Source organism: Cavia porcellus, unplaced genomic scaffold (assembly GCF_034190915.1).
Source record: "Cavia porcellus strain 051 isolate PalLab524CR breed Dunkin Hartley unplaced genomic scaffold, mCavPor4.1 scaffold_1, whole genome shotgun sequence".
NCBI lineage: Eukaryota > Metazoa > Chordata > Mammalia > Rodentia > Caviidae > Cavia > Cavia porcellus.
This window is the reverse complement of record NW_026947484.1, coordinates 220,723,303-220,746,612: the sequence shown is the minus strand read 5'-3', so window position 1 is coordinate 220,746,612 and position 23,310 is coordinate 220,723,303. Positions and strand designations below refer to the sequence as shown.

The window sequence follows — 23,310 nt, the reverse complement described above, 5'->3', positions numbered from 1 at the left end:
CACAGAGTCTATGAAAGTCTAGTGCCGGCCATGTGTTCTACCCTTCATGAAAGAAGCTCCCTCCATAGAGATTTTTCCATACTTTATGCCACATGTCTCTGTAACTCCGGCCACAATTCCTAGGCTGGGTTTGGTGCCAAGCTCAGAAGTAATTGTTTAGAAAGAAAGAAGGTGGATATCAATGGAGAACATGTGAGAAAGGCATACCCCAAAAGTAAGAGCAACCATGCATGAGGCCATCATCGGAGGTCAAGGGCACTGCTGCTTAAGGTTTACTTCATGACTCTATGCCATCCTTTTTCTTAAAGCTTTGCAAAGAAACTGATTGTTAATCTGTGCAGGTACTAAAATTGAGATTATTTAGAAATGTTCAAAGTGATGGCCAGAACACTGAAGCATGTGACAAGTGGCTTTATTTATCATCTATTTATGCAAAACAAATTGTCTTCAGTCTTGACAGCTTTAGTAGCAACAAGTGCTTATTATTTCACAGTTTGTGTAGTTTAGGAGTTTTGGATCTGCTCAGCTGGCCGTTGGTCTCTCTGAGGTTGTAGTCGGGGTGTCTGGCTGAGCTGAAGTTCTCTAAAGGGCTGACTGGTGCAGGAGGATCCACTTCCAAAATAACTCACCCATGTGCTGATTGACAGCTGTGTGCGTCAGCTTTGTATGACTGTGACAAAATACCTGGGAAAATCCATTTACAAAAAAGAAAAAGATTTATCTCGGCTCCTGGTTTCAGAGGCTTCAGTCCTTGGTTGGCTGGCTCCATTGTTTTAGGCCTGTGGCAAGGCAGTACATTAGCACACCATGGCAGGAAGGTGTTGCACAGCAGAGCTGCTCACCTCATCAACCAGGCAGCAAAAGGAAAAAGCATGGAAAGATCGAGGTCCTGAAATCTCTGCTGGGGGCACAGGTTCAATGAACGAAGGACCTTCTACAAGACTTCTTCATGGTTCTGTCACCTCCCAACAGCACTTGCACTGGAGACCGAGGCTTTCCCCACAGACCTTTAGAAGATGCTCAACACCCAGACCCAGACTTTCCCAGAAAGACAGTTGAGCATCCTCACAACATGATCACTGACTTGCAGAGTGAGCAATGCAAAAAAAAGAAAGCAAGGAAGAAGCTGTAAAGTTTTTTATGACTGCTTTTCCACCATATTCTATTCGTGGGAAACAAATCATTAAGTCCATCCAGCACTCAGAGGGAAAGAAGTTGGACTCTGCTTTTCAAAGAGAGGAGGGTCAAAAGCTTGGCAACATATTTTAAAGCCACTTCTGTGTATGTGTCTCACTGAACAGATGTAGATAAATTTGTTCACTGTGGAATTTGCATGGTGATAATTGTATGTGATGGGTTGTGAAGAAGTCATGTGCGGCTAGACCACTTATTGTACAAAAAGATGTAAATTTAGAAAAGTAGTCTTTTATGAGAGATGGGTTTAGAAGCACTACTCTTGTCTTTTAAAGCCTTAGTCTGCAAAGATTTTGCTCACACAATCTCAAAAGGATTTGAAAAATCTATGTGTTTTCCTTTTCATATTTTACAGTAAGACCAAGAGCAGTTTGATGAGTTTAAAAATCTTAAAGAATATAATTCTAATGTAATGTAAATACTGACGTTTCAAATAAAGCCATTGTATTTCTTTTTAAAAGATGATCAGTGGAATCTAAACATAAGCATTTGATACCATCTTTAGTTGAAAACACATGTATGAGTCTTAACCATTTGGAAATTGTGTATCTTTTTCTTTTTTCCTCTAACTCATTTTCCTGTTTTGCTCCACCCAGTGAATTTTTACTTCAAGTTTACCTTAGTGAAAACCGTATCTTTGAAAACCCTTTTATCAATCACTGTATCATAGTTCTCTGCTAGAACAGTATGTGTAGAAATTGAAATTTTAAATTTTATTCAACTTCTATAATGTAAGGCTGTTCTAAATTTTTTGTCCAATTATTATTACAAGTATTATTAATGTGCAATTATTAAAATATAAATGTGAATAGTGGTGAATATTAAGGAAAAAGCAGATTTTTATTGGAATTACATCCCTAAGTGATATGAATAGAGCTTTTACTTGTTTAATTTGTGATTTTTTGTGATTTCATGGGATAAAAATGATTTATTACCAAAATGAAAAAATCTGAGCATTACTTTGCATCTTTTTCATTTTTATAGATATTAGTGCTCAGAAATCTTGATTTCAAAACAGGTGCTATGGAGGACCACCTGGATGATTCTCTTTGAATACAGAGCAGTTACCTCTATTCTGGCTAATCCTGGTCCTGTCTCCTGGTACTGATAAGTACAGAGCTGGCTAAGCCACTTCATTTTCCCTTCAGTTGGCTCTAAGCAATATAAATATGGCTGGTTGAGGTGCTGATACGCAACCTTTGAAGCTAGGTGACAGTCACTGTTTCCCCACCCTGGGGTTCCTGTCAAAACACAATTGAGCCTGGCAGGATGTGGAACCACCATTCCAGTGCTGTCAACTGGGTTCAGCCTCAAGACTCCCCAGGTCACAAGGGTTTGCACATCACAGCTAAAGCTCTGCCCCCTAAATAGTAAATGTTACCTCAACTGTGTTAGCAGATTGGGTTTCTGTGTATCCTTCTCTCTGCATATTGCCGAGGTGTTTTCAAGCCTCCTACATAGCTCAGCTCACAGTACATTTGCATTTCTCCCCATCATCGCAGTCATTCATCCTCAAGCCACTCCGTTTCTCAAGAATTGATAAAATTCAGGTTAGGCCCTGGTTTGAGGCCTTTGTTCTGATGAGCCTTTATCTTGGCCCGACTTAGGGCTCCCTTGGCTCCCCATAATTATAAATATATCTTAGTGTCTTTATTTTTGCAGTGAATTGCACTGGAAGTGGTAGATTGGAATTAACTCGCTAGAATTCCAACTTTTCCTTGGGATTGCAATATAAACTTCCTGGACTGTGATGAGGACAGGAAAGGGAACATTAGAAGGTGTGACTAGAATAAGTTTTGTTATAGTAACGTTATTGAATTCTTTTGACTACTTCTGGTTTACATACCAAAAATTCCACAAGATCTGTCCTCATGTATCTATAAAATAAAATTTTAATTGTAATGATCAAAGAGCCAATAATTCAATTAGGTGCTACTTCAATTTTATTGAAAACAATGAATTCAAAACAGTCTTACCCAACAGAGAGATATGCTATGTAGTCATTAGAATTATTTGCTTTTCACTCTCTAGAGTAATTTAAAAAAGTTTAAGGAAAAGTCCTTACCAGGCTTAAAAAAATGACTATTAATTTTGTTATTTCATTTATAGGCACTATTTTTATTTAATGTATTTAGAAACCATTAGAATCTAAAATAGTGTAGTTAATTTCAACAGTTTTACATTGTAGCATTTTCTTTCAAATGCTTTGTCTTACAATCTTTAGAAACTCACAGTATAAACTTTTAACACATTTGGTTTATGAAAAATGTCTGCTATCTGAACCGATTGTCAAAACCAGCTCTCTCTGTGAAAGGGATTAGCTAAATAAGACTTATTTATGTTAGAAAAAGTAAATTTTTATTTTTTATAAGAAGAAAAATGGTGATATATTTATTATACTTCATAATGTATTATTAAAATCCACGGAAAAATAAATTATGAGTCATGTTTTATAGAGGGCGATTATGTCAAGATTAAACTGTGTAGGTCACTATAGTTAATTTTTATGTTATAAGAAAAAGATAAGCCAATGTTTTGTTTCACACTACTAAATTTGTCATAATGCAATATAAAAGTCAGCTAAATTTACTACATTCTAAAACATATCATTCATTTTACATTCTTTTATCGTACACTTAATTCCTTCTTTTATTTTTTTAAATGTTAAACACTATATTTTGTATCATAGCTCTACTATGACTGCATATCTCCTGTTGTTTTAGAATAGTTTCCCTCTGGGTGTCATTCATGGTATCGTGCTTAGATTTCTGATTTGTAATTTGCTCATATTAGTTGTTCTCATAGTAGGAAATTTTCAAGTAGAATGTTCGCTGCTCCATCAGACACCCATAATGAACCATGAGTTTACTTTAAGTTAGGTGCTAGAACACGGTCCCTGTTAATTGTATGTCTCATGAAGAAGGCTCTGCCATGCCCATGTATTTTCAGTGAATTACAACCCCTTTTCCGGGTTCCAGGCAATACTCTTGCCTGTCTGCTTCTGCATGAAGGGTTTCTCACCTTGTTCCTGCTTTCCCTGAAGATAATCTCTTCTTTTGTGTAGGAAAATCTTACCTCTGGCTTCTTTCCCTGACCCATCCAAACTATTTCTTCACCGCCCTCTACAGGCCAAATCTCTAAATCAATTGAATTACATCTTCACGCAGGTAAACATATTAATCATGTTCCCCATCTCTGCGAGTTTTCTTATTATTTCCTAGAATATTTATATTATTTAGCATACTTGTATCAGGACTGTAAAAAAGAAAATAGAAATTCTAGAACATTTAGTTCTAGAATTATTTAGACAACAAATATTAGACAATATTTAGACAACAAATACCATGAATAGTTTGACTCATGAATTTTGCTCTTTGCATTTGAAATATCATTTTTATGTCCAATCCTCCTCAACAAGCTGGCCAAAAATATCCTTGGGCAGAGAATATGAGAATTAAAAGATCCCTGGAAGCACAAAATAATGAATTTAAAACATTCTGATTTGGAGCTGGGCCCTTAGTGATTGGTTTATGGGATGGAAATCCATCAACCCAAGTCCTTCCTTGGGATGGTGGAGAGAACACTGAACATTGAGAAAGAGAGAAGTGTGTCCTTTTCTTAGATCGAGAAATATAAGCTTAGGGTTTCCATTCTGCAGGGTGTGGTGTCCCATGCAACCCTGTGCACACAGCAGAGAATGAAGGAGAGAAGGAAAGAACAAGATGAGAGACAGTTGGAGGGAAGATCTGGAAAGCTTGCTCGAGTGGGTGAACTCTGGTATTCTCTGTGCCAGATTTATCCCTCCTCTTCCTAAGTATGTGAACCATTCTTATTATATACTAGTACTACTAATATTATTACTGAATAAGTCTGCTTGAGTAGTTTCTGTATTCTGTGTGAGTGTGTGTGTGTATGTAGGTGTGTGTGTGTGTTGGTTATCAAATCCAGGGCCTCACGCACTCTAGTCATATGCTCAAGCACTGAACTGCACCCCCCTCCACGGTTGAGACCGGCAGGTGATACCTAAGAGATGTCATTTGATGCAAAGGTCTGAACATGGAACATTTAGTGTTGCAATTAGTTGAACAGGAAGAAGTTTTGACAACACAATTGCTACTGGGAGAGAGTTTCGAAGTATAAGGAATTTTCTCTATTTTGCTTCCTGTTCATTAAGGGGAGTGTTTTTGGCAGCAAAATAGAAATGTAGCATTGGCTCATGGAGTTGTGCAGATGCTGTTTCAAACTGTAGGTGTTCAGGGCCTTGTTTAACAGTAACAGCACACAGCAGAAATCTAACTAATTTCAACAGTTAGCTAGGGGGAAAATGAGTATCTTGTATTTTTTTTGGAACTTGTCCTAATGAGTCTTTGGATTTTTTTATTGCCCTTCACAAAGTAAAGCAAATCAGGAAGGGCAGCTTTATAAAGGGTTTATTGAGAAACTGCCCCTCAGTGAGCTGTAACACAAACTGCTTAATTTTGTTCTAATAGAGACTTTATCCCTGTTCCACTGGCGATGTTTGGGCAGATCCCACAGCCTTCCAGTCATTTTTTGCATGTTAAAGCTTTCAATAGAATTCTGTTTCAGGCTCCTCTTGTCTCCTCCCAATGCAGGCTTCGCCCTTGGCTTTTGGGCTGCCATGGCAAGACCTGTTCTACCCCCTCACTCACCTCACTCTTCAGCTGGGTGGGTGAGTACATGGTTTGGGTCAGGCTCCCCTTTTCTGCCACCTCTTCTACAGCTCAGCTTTTAGATGAAAGGAGACTAGGAAAAAATAAAAGTAAAGAAAATGTCATTTTGTTTGGTTAAGAATGCCTTCTTCTTCCTATTGATTTATCACAAGCAAGTGAAGGTTTCTGGGAGTGAGGCACACACAAGCCTCGTACAAGACCTATTTCTTCATGAGAGAGATCTTGGTGCACCTTTCAACTCTTCCTCAACCCATATTGTTGGGTTCCGCCAAGGCTTTTTGGTATCTGCCTCTCTGAAGGTCTTGAGAAGCAATGAGGGAAGAAAACTTGATGTTGGATGATATTTTTGGTAACTCTAGGACTTGAGAACTTAAGGACTCAGTTTCTTTTATGAATTCTAGTCACCAATTTCCTTTCACAGTATTTGATTTAAGACCATATTGTCTTTGGAGTATATTGATGGGTTTCTGCAACTCAGATTTTTGAGGTTGGTTGTGGTAATTTCAAGGGAGATATTGCAAAGGTCTCCTTACTCCACAGCTGCTAATATCTGTACCTCTGACCCATTCAAATTAGATAAACTCCTTAGTGTTGCCTGATAAAGTCATAGTAGAAGACTAGAAAACTCATTATGGATGAGATAGTCAGTGAACTATTGTATGTGCTTAGCCTGGAGAACAAAAGATTCAGAGATTGTGTAATGAACCTCTTTAAAAATATAATACATTTCAGGGGCTGGGGAGTTAGCTCAGTGGCATAAGCACCTGCCTTGCAAGCAGGCGGTTATGAGTTCAATCCCTGGTACTGAAAAAAAGAAAGAAACAGAGACAAAAATACAATACATTTCTGATAGTGTAGGATTTAAGATTTATGCACCTGGGAAGTTATAGGGAGTTTAATTTTATTCTGTACCAGAATTTCTAAAAATCATAGCTTTGCAAAAATGAAATAAATTGTCCTGGAGGTAGTAAATTCCCTATCATTAAAATAAAGTATAATCTTGAATAACACTTAGCAAGGATATTGGCAAATGTCTTCAAAAGTACAATGGATTCTAAATCACGAGTTGACTTTCAATAATGTATCTTTCAACTTTTTGGTTCTTTACCTTAAGAGAATGACAGCTCACCACTTTAGTCCATACTTAAGAGGATTTAGAATATTGGTAGATTCACACTGATCTATATTTTTATTTTCACATAAGACACACTATTGTCCATTCTTCCTTGTTATAAAAATAACCACAATGTTTGGATTAAGTAGAATGCTCATATACTTTTTTTTAATAGTCAATTCGTGTTTCTAGACCAATCCACCTTTTAGAATCATTCTAGTAACATCATAGGACTTAGGAAATTAACTTATATTTAAAAATTCTAACTAAGCAAAGCCCCCAAACCACGTTAATTGATGGTTTTAGGAAGAGCCCTGAGAAATTAGTGCCCTTCCAATAGATATGATTCCTGGAATACTATATTTCTGTGCTAACTCTCATGAAGCAGATTATAATTAAAATTCCACTGGGATGTGTTTAGAACCAGAAAAGCTGTTTAAAAGTTAGTTAGAAGGACAAATTGGAGAAAATAAAAAATTTACAAAATGGAGAATTTATAGCCCTATTTAGATTTTACTAAAATACTCTAATAATGAAAACAATAAATAAAATAGACCAATAGATTGTTGAAAAACTATAGGTAGCCCCAAATAAATTATTGTATAAAAGAACTGAATAGGTTTCAAAGAAGCATCACAAGTCAGAAAGTTGGGAAAGACTGATTCAATATTAGCTGCACAAATCTACCAGCAATATAAGTAACTAGAAAAGATAGATTTAGAGCCGTATTTCATATCATGTATATACTTTTCACAATAAATCCTTGAAATTAGTTATATGTTAGTAATAAAACCATAACAAAATGTGCTCTAAAATAAATGCATATTTTAAATCCAAGGGTTAGGAAGGATTTTAAATTAAAAAGTAATAGAAAACCTGGAGATCATCATATTAAACAAAATATGCTAGATTCAGAAACACAAGTAGGGCATTTTCTTTCATATGTGGAATCTGGGCGGAAAAGATGACATGAAAGTGAGAGACTTAGGCAACAGGAAGGGATCAGGAGGGCACGTGAGTGACAGCAGTGGGGGATGGGCAGAATCGAAATACATCGTATGCATGTGAAAATGTCACAGTGCAACCCAATATTCAGTGTTATTAGTATGCACAATAAAACATTTTAAAAAGCAATAGAAAAACCATAAAGAAAAAGAAAATCAAAAATATTTTGATTATGTAGAAATGTAAGGCATTCAGAAACAACTTATGCAATTGAGGGGAAAAATTGGTAAAAATATTTGGCAAATATAGGACATATAAGTACTTGATATCTTCACCTATTAGAGATGATTAAACTCATAAGCAAAATTACTAAAACTAAATAGACGAAAAGCATGAACCCACAATTCACATAAGAGAAAAATCAAATGGCAAGAGACATACGAAAAAATGTTCAGCTTCATTAAGAAATGTGAATTAAAATGAGGTGTAATTTTGCCTTCTAAATTATCAAAGGTTTAATTGTTTTGAAGACTGATCACACTGATGAGAGCAGAGGAAAGCAATTTAGTAATATCTGTCAAGAGCTTTAACATGTCAGTACTCATTGGCCCTGTAATTATATTCCCCAAATCCATCCATAAAAATAATACAAAGCAGAGCAAAACTTTTGCATTTTTGCAGAATATTCATAATTAGGAAAAATTAAAACCATCTAGGAAATAAGGTAATACTTGAATAAATTATAGCATTTCCATGTGAAGGCATGTTGGGATGCTAATCAGATTGTGTTCATGAGCAGTTTTTAATATTATGGAAAAAGATGAAATTTTGTAATTCCCTGTAATATGTTTCATGAGAAAGACAGGAGGGACAGTAATCAAAATATTAACAAAAATTTATCATCAGTGCCAGAGACAATATCTTCCTACACTGGACCAAATTGGATAAACTCTGCCAAATTCTTGTTCTTTGGCTTTGTTTTCTGTCCATGCCCTGTGGCTTGCTACCCTTCTGTTAACTCATAATTTCCTCAGTCAGATGATAATAACTTTAATTTGATTACCTCTCTTTTTTTCATTAGCGTTATCAGCAGGTAATCTTAATTATGCATGAGATATTCTGGCCTGTTAATCAGATTTAGGAATCCCTTCAGATTTCTGAGAAATGCATTTGCAAACACAATTTGGATGAAGTTCTTCTGCAGATGGCATTTATTTTAAAGTTTATTTTTCTGTTTTATTCTTAGGGAACATCACTCATGCAAGTGGGGTGCACATTGTGGGGCAGCCAGTGGCCTGATTTATGCTGACCACATCAGTTGTTAGCTTTTGTCCCCCTACCCAACCTTGATTTCTCCTTTTGTTAGCTTTAGTGTCAAGTTTGGCTCTTGGGAGTGCTACATGTGTGGGAGAAAAGTCTCGAGCAGTCTGACCCAGTTTAGAAATCCCAGCTCTCGGGTCAAGAGCGTGGGTGGTTGGATCTCATTGCTGTTTGCTCTTTATGTGCCATGATACTCATCACTTGTTTTTTCTGAGCTCTTTCGTTTCCTAAGTAGCATAAATGAAAATTATGGACACCTAAGATCTACTACCTTTTTACTTCATCCTAACAGGAAACGCAGTTAGCTTGGAATTTCTTTTGCTTAGAAAACTCATGCTGACTCTGGCAATCACTGTGCCCTTTCCATGTGCTCATAAACTTGTTCAGGAACCCTTCTGTTTACAAACACTTGCCAGCAATACAGGCAACAGTCATTTTTCCTCACTTTTGAAAGACAGGATGTCTGCTCATCCCCAGTTTTGTTCTTCACGCCACGCCCTTCAAGATTTCTCAGAGGTGATCGTAATAATCATACTTGCATGTTAATTTTTCTAATGTAATTATTTTTAGTGAAAAATAAATTGTATAACAAAATAATGAAAGAATAGTTAATACCATAATCTTTAAAGTAGTTACTCACAGTACAAGACATACACAAAAAAGACTTGCATGTTATTTTAGCCTGCATTATTTGGACATAGAGATCCGAATTCATAGTGCCATTAGGTGATTTCTTTTAAATTTATCTTGTGTTCAATTCCCTAATAATGATGTTTGTTCTACCTTTTTCAGATGGAAGAGTTTCTTTTTCTTTCTTTCTTTCTTTTTTTTTTTTTTTGAGTCACATTCTTACTGTATAGTCCAGGCTGGCCTTGAGCTCACTGTGTAGCCCAGACTGTACTCAACTTCATGGCAATTCTCCTGCCTCAGCCTCCCAAGTGCTGGGATTACAGGTGTGAAACACCACACCTGGTGGAAGATCATTCTTGTTTTTGGAAAATAATTTTTTTTTGTCCTTTTGAGAAAGTATCTCTATCAGTTCAGGCTGGCCTTCAGCTCACTTTGTGGCCCAGACTGGTCTGGAACTCAGTGATCTTCCTGCCTCAGCCTCCCAGGTATGTGGATTTTGGGCATGCACCATCATGTCCAGTTTGGAAAGTCATTCTTGATGGAAAAAATAAAGTCAAACTAAATGGAGTCATTGTTTTTCTATGTGATCTGTTTATCTTAGTCATTGTCTCCTATAGATTTAAAACAGGTTGGGTTTGTTCTCAAGGCTGCTTCTTAATGCTTCTGGAGGATTTGTGACAAAAAAAATTTTTTTTTCCGGTACTGGGGATTGAACTCATGACCTTGCACTTGCCAGGCAGGTGCTTATGCTGCTGAGCTAAATCCCCGGCCTTTTTTGTGACAAACTTTTGCTGTGAACTTTTATGCAAATTACTTAACCTTGGTTTTCTCATCTGTAAATACGTAATTTTAATAGTATTTTATTATCGTTATTATAAAGATTGAATGGGTCAAAATTTTGTGAGAGCTTAGAGAGTCAAAAATATCTTTGTTTAATCAACATTTTTGAAAACCAACTTATACTGCCTGAAGAATACTCTTCCTATTTTTATATTCCATCCCTTCTGTCCAGTCTTCCGGATTACCCTAACCGAGTGGTCAGGAATTAGCTTCAGCTATTTGTAGAGCACATAATAGCAAACTCTTTAAATTGCTTCATCATTTTGATCAAAGCTCACTAAATCTTTCATTCCATTTATGAAAAAGCATTTGAAAATGTTTTAGTGGTCTCTATCTCTATGAGTTCCGACTTCTGAGTACATTTTCTTTTTCAGTTCTTAAATGGCACCGTTTCTGACTATCAGACCTGTAGTAATTTATTTACTACGAACTTTTCTTTTTCTTCCCCACTAGAATACGTTTGAATGTTGATAAAATGATTTCAGTCCATCCACTAAGATAAATATGATTTAAGATCCTTTCAACCAACTATCTAACAGCTTTATTGTGCTAGAAATTTCAGATTTTTTTTTCTTTTTTTGAGACAGGGTTTTACTATGTAGCCCACGCTGGTCTCGAACTCCTGGCAATCTTCCTGCCCCAGCCTCCCCAAGGGCTGGAAATACAGGCATGCACCACCATGCCTGGCTTAGATATTTTCTTGATTAATTTTTTTTTTCCAATTTGGGGTAGAGGTTGTTTTTGTCTTATTTTGAAAAGCTGTATGTTTAAGGTGACTTTCCCATTCCAAGCTTCTATGGTATTTGAGTCTTGATTTTTCAACTCTGATTAAAGAGTTATTTCTTTAATGATTAGCTTTTTATCAGTTCAGGGAAAATATTTATGGTGTACTACCTTCATGTCTAAGTGCATAAAGATATACTTCCTGTTTTTCCTTTGGAGGAAAATTTCTAAGGTTATTTTTCCCCTCTCTGTTGGGTGGTCGTAGAGAAGCTCCACAGGAGAATACGTAGACATTTTAGTGGTTTAGAAACACTCCAGGCAGGATTTATGCTAAATAAAGAAGAAAATATCACAAAGTACTTAGGAAATTAATCATTCAGCTCTATGAAATAGACAAGATGTTTCCACCGCACAGTCAGGCTGACAACCTGGGAGTAAAGGTAAACATGCCTGTTCTCTGCTGGTGTTTCTCATCCCCACAGTGGACAGCAAAGAGAGGGCTCTCAGCGTTTAAAACTTAGTGCCTGCTGTACACGCATCGCCTCTGTGGTAGGTGTGACCCAGGTGCCACTTAAGTTTGCTTTTCCTCGCACAAGCTCACCTTACCAGCCTAACATTATTCTGAGGCCTCCTGCTATGTTCTGACACTCTCATTTAGCTGACATATTTGCTACTTCCTAAACACTGAACATGCCATGCTCTCTGCTATCTGTAGCTTAATCAACAACCTCAGCTTTACTAATTAGCACACTGATGTCAAAAAACCTTTCTTCATAGTAAAACTAGTGACTGGTTAATTAGCATGATAAGTGCTGGGAAAGGGAGCTCACTGGTGAAATAAAAGTATTCAATTATATAGATTGGTTAAAATATTAATGACATGGTCTCCACCTTTGCTTGATTAGTTTCAAAATCTGCTAAGGTTTGTACCTTGTCCTCTTTGAATTGGTGTCAGAGACTGGTCCCTAATTGCTTCTGTGTCCAGCTGTTGCTTGGGGACAGCATTTCTCCTCCTCAGCCTTGCTGATACTTGGACTAGGATAATTCTTTGTTGTAGAAGCTGCCCTGTGTACTGCAGAATGTTTAACAGTATCCCTGGCCTTTACTCTCCAAATGCCAGGAATATACTGGCTTCCTTGTGATGATGAAAATGTCTTCAGATCTTTCCAAGTAACGCTGTGGGGCAAAAATCACCCCAGCAGAGAACCAGTTATTTAGGAGGATTTCTACCTGCGTGATTCTGAATGGAAAGGACAAAATTTTGCCCAGGGCATGTGGTCATACAGAGCTGGAGGACCTGGAGGTCCACTGTGACTTCCTTGATTGGCAGTGTATACTGTTAATTCTCTGGTGCCTGCAATTTTTATGGAGGTTTGTCTGATACAGATCTGCCAGGATTTGACCTTTGTCCTATTACTGCCTAGTAGTGAGGTTGGTGTTAACTAGTTAACAGTTGATTTAGTTGTTCTTGTAATTTGCCAAAAAGAATCAAGGAGTTGTGGTCAAGTTGATTTTGGTCAGTTCACATATCAGGTTGTTTTATAGTCAAATGATTTGTGCATTTCCACATGGCATTTCACAGATAAATAGGACTTTGCCGTAGTGAAGCCTTCCCGAAGGCATAGTAGGCCCTAGAGAGCTAATGAACTCTGTTGGGGTTAGGTAGACTCCACTCTCACTCCAAGAGGTGAAGGTGATCTGTGGGGACCTGCAGTGGTCAGAGCTGGGGGCTACACTGGTCTGAGCTTTGTTGGATTCTGAAGCCTCTGCAATCTCCCAGTGCCAGCAAGTGCAAAGGGTTTGCACGCTTCTCTTCAAACAAGTTTAAGTGTCCTGGGAGCAGCTGATGAGTTCTTATTAGTAATAAGAGGAAAAATCCAAGAGAATGGAGCTAGTGGGGCAGAGAGAACTAGACCCATATAAGAAAGGAGAAAACACCAGAGTTATATGGAGCTTCTCTCCCAGTTCTCTTCCGCTCCACCTGAGATGTCCAATATCAATCTGCAAGTTCCGTGCTAAAGCTTTATATGAATGTCAGCCTCCATTGCGTGCAAGTTCTCCTAGTATTTATGAGCGTTTCTTTGGGAGCCCCATCACCTTGTCTGAGTAATAAAGGTTGGAGGGAAAAGGAGAAACCAGTTGCAACATTTCCTCCAGGATTCTGCCAATTGCCCAAGCTTCTCTAGAAAGGCTTGATTGAGAGGGATTGAAAATGGAGAGGGAGCTCGTTCTGCCTTCTTGTATATCCTAGAGAAAGGCTCTTGGCCTTCAAAGGTTAGCAGTCCCTAGAAAGTAAGGAAATTAGCATTTCTAGCTGCTCATCTTTAGGCATAAGTTATAGATTCTAAAATAACTGTTGCATCTCATTCAGTGCCCTATCTCAGAAATATCAGGGTAAAAGCTGAAATTCCCCTTTCTCACATTCACTCTCCATTCTTACCCTGACTCACTTAATTTTCTTCTCCAAAACGATTTGAAAGAACTAAACCATGAAAAAAAGTAGCAAGCAGCTACAATAACTAGTAACTACTCAGAATGACCAAATATAACACATTTTCACATTTTCTCAGAATTTTCAAAGTAAATATAACATTGCAAAAAAAGTTGAAACCTCTTTGTTCACATGCATCACATTATTCATGCCTTTTCAAAGGCAATTAGTACCACAAAGTTGGTCTGTATCCTTCATGTGTTTTCAACTGTTATCCAGTGAACCAATAGTAATATATGCCAGTTTTTACATAAGCGACATACTGTGTGTAGTTTTCTACAAATTACTTTTCTTTTTATTTGACGCTACGCTTTTTGAGAGCATCACTAATCCAGAAAAATCGTCACCCTTAACTTCTCTTTAGTAATCTGTTGGATTAACATCCCTCTTTACTTTCACCATCGTTTGTTAATGGACCCTTGGATTATTTCCAATTGTTATCCTTTTATAAAACAATGTATACTGGAGATATTCGTCTATATCTCTTTGTGTATCCATATAGATTTTTCTTTGCAGAGTATAGCTAAAAGTGAAACTACTGGGTCACTTTTTCAAAGTCATATGGTCATGTTTCTTTCTGTATTTCAGTGTGCAAACTTGTCTGGTGTAGGAAGTGTGTGTGTGTGTGTGTGTGTGTGTGTGTGTGTGTGTTTCTATTTCCTGGAGCTCACTTCTTCCTGTGGTAGCCTCCCCATGACCTACTAGGGTCCCCTGTGGTGAATGTGGTCTCTAGTTGCTAACCTGAGTTTTCCTGCAGGTACTGTATGTGAACCAGCAGGCATCTTAGCTCTGATCTAACGCTGCATTTCTCCTGCTGCCCTCGGCTGCCTCAGGACCTGAGCATGACTCACAGTTCTGCATTGGTGATTTTCCTTCCTGAGGGCGCCCTTCTCAGCTTCACACAGTGACGCCGGCCCCCATCCCTTTCTTTTTCCCATCACACTGCCTTAGCGTATCTCTGGCTGCTTTTGTGATTTTCTGTTGGAAAACCCAGTAAAGCTGAATCTCTCAATTCTCTGTCCTTCCATTGCTTTTTGGACTGCAGGGAAATTTATTCTGCTTTTTAGCATAGCTATGTCTTCTTAGTGAATTAAAAATGTGTACCTATTAATTTTATGTAGGAGGGAATGGGTGGCAGTGTATGTAGCTTACAGAGCTACTTTGGCTAGAAGTTTAATATAACTATGTATAACATTTTGGAATCTATCTTTCTAGGCCTATGTCTGCATACCCACACAGACACAAAGGATATACATCCTGTGTGTGTATACATACATAGGTCTTAATATAAAGCAAGTTATGTTCTACATATTCTTATTTCCATTAATATAATACATTATAAACATATATTCATTTGACACGTTTCCTTCATTTTTAAAAATAATATTCTTTGATATTCAAGTAGTTTTTTTTTGCAGTGCTGGGATTGAATACACAACTTGGGTACTGTTTCTTTATTAGTAGATATTTAAGTGATTTTTAGTATTTAAAAAATAAAAACTATGGCCAGCTGTGGTAGCACATGCCTATAATCCTAACACTTGGGAAGATGAACCAGAAGTGTGAGCCTGCCTAGAATAGATAATGAGACCCTGTCTCAGAAAAACACAAAAACAAAAACAACAACGACAAAAAAACAAATGAAAACTCTGCTATTGTGAGCATACATTTGTCTCTCTCTGCACATGTATGCATTTCGACAAGATAAATTCTCCAAAATGAAACTTCTAATACAAAGGTCATGAGTATGTTTAATCCAAGATACCCTATTAAATATTCAGACTCTATCACAGTGTAAGATTCATATACAGGAGAATTTGTTTTTACACCCTGATGTGAGCAGAAACCTCTGAACTGACAAACAACTGATTGGGTGTTGTCTGGGCTGAAGGCTCCTCCAACTCATTGTAAAAATGATAAAAACATTTCAGTACCTGAACCCATTTACAGACCATTTATAGTGAGTTACTCCAGCCTATGCAGCTCTTAATGATTGCCCATTTGATATATGACAAGGATGAGCTAGTGTTGTTTTAATTTGCATTTCCCCCATTATTAGTGAGACTGAGAGTCTTTTCATTTCTCTTTTGGTCATTTGTATTTCTCCCTTTATGCATACCCTATTTCTTATTGATTTTTAGAAATGAATTTTTATATAATGTCATCTAAGTATATATATATATATATATATATATATATATAAAACAAACTATACATATAGTATATGCATACTACAAAAATGTGTTCTAATGCTGCTTAAACTTGTGTTTAATATGTTTTGCTCTAGCAACTAAATTTCTGAATCATTTAACATAAACAAGTTTTACATTTTCTTGGAGATTTGGAAACTTTTCCCTATCACTGAATTATTTAAAATAATCATTATTTTTTAATGCTTTATAACATTAGAACACAAATTTCACCTGAAATTTATTTAAGACACAGTTTGAAATAAACATCTAGGTTAAATTCTTGGGAAAAAAATATTGTAATGTAACAGCCAGGATTTGGAGGCAAATTGATTTACAATGATGGGCCCTGACTGGGATCATTCCCAGAATATCAGACCCTGATCTCTGATGGTCGAGGGGTTATATGGAGTAAGTAAACAGGAAGCAGAGAGGTAGAATGGGTTGTCAGTTGGGGACTAGTTTATACAGTGTGCACCATGGTGACCAGCTATGCGTCACAGTGACCAGCCGTTTCTAAGAGACAAAAGCAACCAGAACTGGAGCAGAAACTATTACCTGGAAAACTAAGAAACTTCAGTATAGTGCCTTGTGGGGGAGGTGCATTTTCTATTATATCTTTATTATTATTAATTCTTATAATGCAATAGTCTTAGACTTCAATTATTTTTTACCTCAGCTAATGATTTTATAGTATGTTTTGAGACTTTAGGGCTGTTTATTTCTGCCCTTAAAACCATAGTGCCCATAAACACATGACCATTAAATAACACTCTCCTGAAAACCAGTGAGTCACAGATGAAATTAAAGAAGAAAATAAACAATATCTACAATCAATTTACTGGAACCTGTGAAATGCAATACAAGTAGTCCTAAGAGGGAACATGAATTCTCACATCAGGAAAACAAAATGAGCACAAATAAACAGTCTAACGATGCACCTAACATTTCTAGAAAAAGAGCAAGTCAAGTCCAAAGCCCATACAAAGGAGGAAATTATAAAGGTTAGAAATTAATATAATTGAAACTAAGAAAACAATACAAACAATTAATCAGAGAGTTGGTTCTTTGAAAGAATAAACAACACTGATAACCCCATAGCCAACCTTCTCAAAAAAGGACAGTAAAAGGCCAAATCCATGTAATAAGCAATAAAAAGAGTGAAATCACTACAGACCCTGTGGAAATTCAGATGATCATCAATACATACTTTGAAAATATTTACTCGCAGAGGTTGGAAAACACAGAAGAAATGGACAGATTCCTAGAAATGTATGAACTACCAAAGCTGAATCAAAAAGATATAAAAATCCTGAATAACAATATCAGTTAATGAAGTTCAAAATGTAATAAAAAGCTTACCCACATAAAAAAGAGAGGAAAGGAAAGTGCTCTAAAGGATGTAACTGCATGTATATTTAACTGTGTAGGCTTGATAACCATATTACTAAGTTTTTGTTGGATTGTTGAACAGAACTGTTTGCAGTCTCACTGTTTGAATGTTCACTTTGTATGCTTTAATTTTGTAACTTGAACAACTATTTCTAAGAGGGCAATATGTAATTTATCAACTAGTGATTTCTTACTGGTTTTTTTTTGAAATTCTGTATTATTTACACCCTTTTTCTGTTTTGCCTTTTTTTTCCTCTTTAAATAAAATTTAAACAAAAAGCTTACCCACAAAGAAAATCCCAGGTCCTGATGGATTCATAGCTAAACTACAAAAGAAATTTAGAGAACATTTAATGCCAATACCCCTCAAATTCTTAAATGAAATTGAAAGGGAAGAAGTTTTCCCTAACTCATTCCTGGAGACAAGTATTACTCTATTACAAAAATCGGAGAAAACCCTCATAAAAGAGGACTACTGGCCAATCTCCCAGATGAACATAGGTACAAACATCCTCCATAAAATACAAGCAATCAGAATGCATCAAATCATCAAGAAGATTATATATCATAACCAAGTGGGATTCATTCCGGGAATGCAGCATATGGTTCACCATATGCAAATCAATAAATATAATATACCATATTGACAGAGCCAAGGACAAAAATCACATAATCATCTCAATACATACAGAAAAAGCTTTTAATGAAGTCCAGCAGTCATTCATGATAAATGCACTACAGAAAATTGGATTAGATAGTCTTTATCTCAAGCTGATAAAAGCCATCCATAACAAACCAACAACCAACATCATTCTATATGGACAAAATGGAAACCTTTCACTTTAAAACAGGAACAAATCAGAGATGACTGGTATCACCATTCTTATTCAGTATAGTTCTGGAAATATTAGCCAGAGCAATTAGACAAGAGAGAGAGAAAAAGAATAAGGATAGGAAAAGAAGAAGTGAAATTATCATTTTTCACAGATAACATGATACTTTATATAGAAGTCTCCCAAAATTCCATCAAAAGTCTTCTAGAATTAATAACCAAATCCAGTAAAGTAACTGGATACAAAGTCAATACTCAAAAATCAATACCCTTCCTGTACACAAACAATGAACTCACTGAGAGAGAATTTAGGGAAACCACACCCTTCATAATGGCATCCAAAATAAATGAAATACTTAGGAATCAATCCAACAAAGGAAATAAAAGATCTATATATTGAAAATTACTGTACTCTGAAAAAAAAGATCAAAGAGGATATCTAAAAAATGGCAAGATATTTCTTGCACATGGATAGGAAGAACCAACACTGTGAAAATGGCTATACTCCCAAAATTGTTACAAAGATTTAATGCAATTTCAATCAAAATAGCAATTAGCATACCTCATAGATTTAGAGAAAACATTCCTAAAATTATTTGGATACAGACGAGACCTAGATTAGCAAAGGCAATCCTGGGCAACAAAGGTAAGGCAAGAGGCATCACAATTCTTGCCTTGAAATTATACTACAAGGCTGTTGTGATAAAATCATCATATTATGGGCAAAAAAACCAGACCTGAGGACTAATGGAACAGATTACAAGATGCAGATATAACTCCAAACACACTCAGCCACCTTATCTATGACAGAGGCCAAACATGTCCGTGGCAAGAGAGACAGCCTCTTAAATAAATGGTGCTGGAAAAACTGGCTTTCCACAAAGACTAAAACTAGACCCATATTTATCACCATGCACTAGCTAAAGTCAAAATGGATGAAAAAATCTAAATATTAAAACCAAAACACTAAATTTACTAGAAGAAAAAGTAGGAAGAAATCTAGAAAACATAGGGGTATGCAGAGCTTATCAATAAAAATCACACTGCATGGGAAGTATTTCAAAGAATCAACAACTGAGATCTCATCTTATTAAAAAGTTTCTACACATCAAAAGAAATCACCAACAGAATGAAAAGAAAACCCACAGAGTGGGAAAACATTTTAACCAACTGTCCCTCAGACAAAGGACTTATATCCAGAACATATAGAATTGAAAAAAATCAGATGCACCCAAATTCAAAGACCCAGTGCAAAATGGGCATCTGAGATGAATACACCCTTCTCAGATGAAGAAATATAAATGGCAACTAAATATATGAAAAATGTTCGATATTCTTTGTTATCTGAGAAATACAAATTAAAAAAACACCGAGATTCCATCAGAATGAATGCAGAAAGAATGGCTATCATCAAGAAATCAACTATTAACAAATGTTGGAGGGGCTGGGGAAAGGAACCCTTCTCCACTGTTGGTGGGATTGTGCACTGGTACAGCCATTGTGGAAATCAGTGTGGAGATTCCCAACAAACTAGGATTAGAAATCCATTTGACTCAGCTATTCTCCTCCTGGGTCTTTTCTCAGAATGATAAAAAATGTCATACCACATTGATGTACATGCACCCATGTTTAGAGCAGCACAACTTGTAATGGCTAAATCTTGGAAACAACTCAGATGCCCATCAACCAAGGAATGGATAAAAGAGATGTGATTTTTTATATAATGGAGAACTAGTCAGCTATAAATAAGAATAAGCTTGAGGTTTTTATAGGTAAACGGATGCAACTAGAGACCATACTTATAAGTGAAATAAATCAAACTTTCATGCTGATCTGGGGCCAGAGGTCTGAGTATCTCTTGGGAGGATGACAGTATGCAACAGAGCAAATATGAGGGATTGCATTCTATCTTGTCTTTGAAGACCAATATTGTTTTCACTGTTTTGCTTTGTTCTGATTAATCGTTTGCTCTATTCAATATTCTGGTTTGATTGTGTTCTAGCTTGGCATAACTGATGCCATCTTGAGCCCTGCATTTAATAGTGCCCTGTATTTGACCCAGGAGAATGGAAAATTACTCAGAGTACAATCCCATGAGGAAAACAGAATGAACTGTACTCACAAAAAGAAAAATTAACCTGCTCAACAAAGAAGCAGGATACAGATGTCAACCAAAAACTAATGTAAGATTCTAGCTAAATTGTTTCCAATAGGGTGTCTCTCTGTGGTTGTCTGTTTTGAAAGCTGTGTAACTTTCCAGTTCAGAGCCACTCAGTGGGACTCTACAACAGGAGTCCACGAGAGTGGTCACTGAGCTCAGCTAATTAAATTCCAAATTTATCAGTTTGCTGCTTTGCTTCCTATACTGTTAACGAACCTACTTCAGATTGGTTTTATAGGGTTCTGTTTTTGGTTTGATTTTGCTATAATTGATTTTGAATGGACAACTATTGTGAAAATAACAAGATATAGTGTGGGAGCCTTTATTGTTATCCTGGTATACTGCTCTGAAGTTCTGTACCAATTTCACTGCATTGTCTTGATTGGCGTTGTTTTGTCTTATTTTGTTTTATTTTACTATCTTCAAAATAAAATGTAAAAAAATCGTATTTCCTATTATAGAGATACAAAGTACTTGGTTCCTTTTTAATGCTAAGCTTTTCAACAACCATATTTTCCTGGGTCCCAATTTTGTAGGTTCCATCTTTCTGGTGAAACTACAAACTTTTAAAATCATTCAGTTCTGCTTTTTTTTTTATCCTGATTTTCATGTAGATTTGGCTAAAAATAGTCATTAATACCCAGGCATAGCATGAACATTGAGCAGCCTTGAAATTTCCACCACCAGATTAATTAGTCCACTGTCTTTAATCTCAGTCTCTTACAAAAATCTCAGGACATGGGCAAATGTGTAGACAAATTTTATGCCAGAAATTAGCATACATACGAATGATGTCCTTGTTTCCAGTTGAAATTTCTTGATCCTGGCCTTTTCTGTCTGCATTCCTATTAGCATTCTGGTTATCTGAACTTCAACCAGAATCACTTATCAAATTGTTACAGCATTGTAGGATTTCTTTAGCATGTTATTTCCAAATCTTAGAAAACAGGTTCCAAAGTCTTCTTAACTGCCTGGCTAGGTACAGTCACAGAAATGACCCCCTTTATGTGTTATGTATTAGCTAGGTTCCTTGTCACTAGACGCAATACCTAAAACCCATAACTTAAAGGAAGAGAGGCTTATTGTGGCTGACAGTTTTGAGAAGGTTCAGTTCAAGGTTGGTTGACTCTCAAGCAGAAATGAGAGGCTAGGAAGGGATGTCAGAAGACAGCTGCTCACCCCGTGTCAGCAAGGAAGGTAGAGAGAAGTAAGGAATCAAATAGAAGGAATACACTTTCCCCTGTCATGTCTCCAGTGACCATCATTCAACCAGGCGCTACATCCTAACAGCACATTCAACTATACTCACTGGTGGATTAATCCACTGATCTGTATAGTGCCTCGATGGTGCATCACCTTTCAAATCTCTTTCTTTGAACACGTAAGACCTTTGAAGGACATTTTAGCTATAAATTCTAACAATACCAAGTCAAGTGCAAAAAATAAAATTAAACCTCAGTCTACTTGTTGGGGTAAAATGGACAAGATAGAATTGCTGCATTACGGTGAGTTGCATCAGTCAGGGAACTAGAGAAACAGATACAGCACAATATATACAACCATATAAGAAATTACAAGATTGGCTTACAGTGGTCAGCCACAAGTTGAATAAGGGATCGTGCAAAGGATGTCTACACACTGGAGGTTGAAGGGTCCAGCACAAGGGCTGGAGCTTACTGCAGTGTCCCATGCAAGTCTGTATCAGGAGGCTGATGGGTCTATGATGGAACACTGAAGACTTTATGATGGAAGGTTGAAGAGTCTATGCTGAACGCTGAAGAGTCCCAGGCAGAAGCCAAACAGTCTGTGCCAGAAGCCAGGAGATGATGTCCAAGCTGAAGGTGAAGACTGGAGCCCTCTGAAGCAGCCATCCGTCCCTCTCACTTGGCCTTTTATTGTATGCAGGCTGCTCCCCTGGGGTGGGTGTCATACTCACACCATCTGCTTACTCACACCTCTTGCTTAAGCTGAGGATGTTACAAACTAGAGACCTTGGCCTCCTGCTGACTCACTTAAAGTTCCAACCTTCTCCAAGTGACACAATGAACAACATCCTCCAGGGTCACTGCTTGTTCTCTGTACCTCAGGATGTAGAGCTGCTGAATCACTTAGTTAGTTTTTAGACTTCTCAAGTTGTCACAGTGTATCAACCATAGCATGAGGTATAAATCCAGAGCACTGTTATAGACTAAGAACTGATCATTGAGGAATAAGATTGTGATAATCTCTTTCTAGGGTTCCTGTTATTTGACGTGTACCCATTCATGTGTTGAAACAGAGGACAAAATGTTTAAAAAAAACCACACACACACTTAAAAAAATCCCAATTGTTTTTTCAGCAGTAGCATCTTGTGGGCTTAAGGAATATTCAGGTTTAGTTAAAATGATACAGAGTTTAAGATGACTCAGTTTCTGTGTTAGTTTTTTGGGACTATGACAAAATAGTGACATGAATCCATTTAAAGAAAGAAACGTTTATTTTGGTTCATGGTATCAGAGATTTTAGTCTTTGGCTGATTGACACCAAGGCGTAGCAGTGGAGGAAAGTTGCTCATTTCATGGCATCCAGGAGGCAAAAAGAGGTTAAAAAACTAGAAAGAGAGGGATGAGGGACCAGACATAGTTCCTAATATCACATCCCATGAGTCACTCCCTTTAACTAGGCCCCGCCTCCTCTTCCCATCACTTCCCAGTAACAGCATCAAATTATTATCTCATTGGTGTAATCTACTAATGACACTGACGTTCTTGTGACTCAATCACATGTCTAGAATGCACCTCTGAACAT

General features: G+C 36.9%; 1 long non-coding RNA gene across 1 annotated transcript; it reads right to left on the bottom strand.

Annotated features, from left to right (window-relative positions):
• Nucleotides 1-298: 298 nt before the first annotated feature.
• LOC134471320 (uncharacterized) lies at nt 299-22,368 on the bottom strand. Its single transcript, XR_010040698.1, has 3 exons — nt 22,111-22,368; nt 5,865-5,958; nt 299-684 (listed from the first exon to the last, which is right to left on the bottom strand). It is a non-coding gene; the product is annotated as an uncharacterized LOC134471320 (long non-coding RNA).
• Nucleotides 22,369-23,310: the final 942 nt, after the last annotated feature.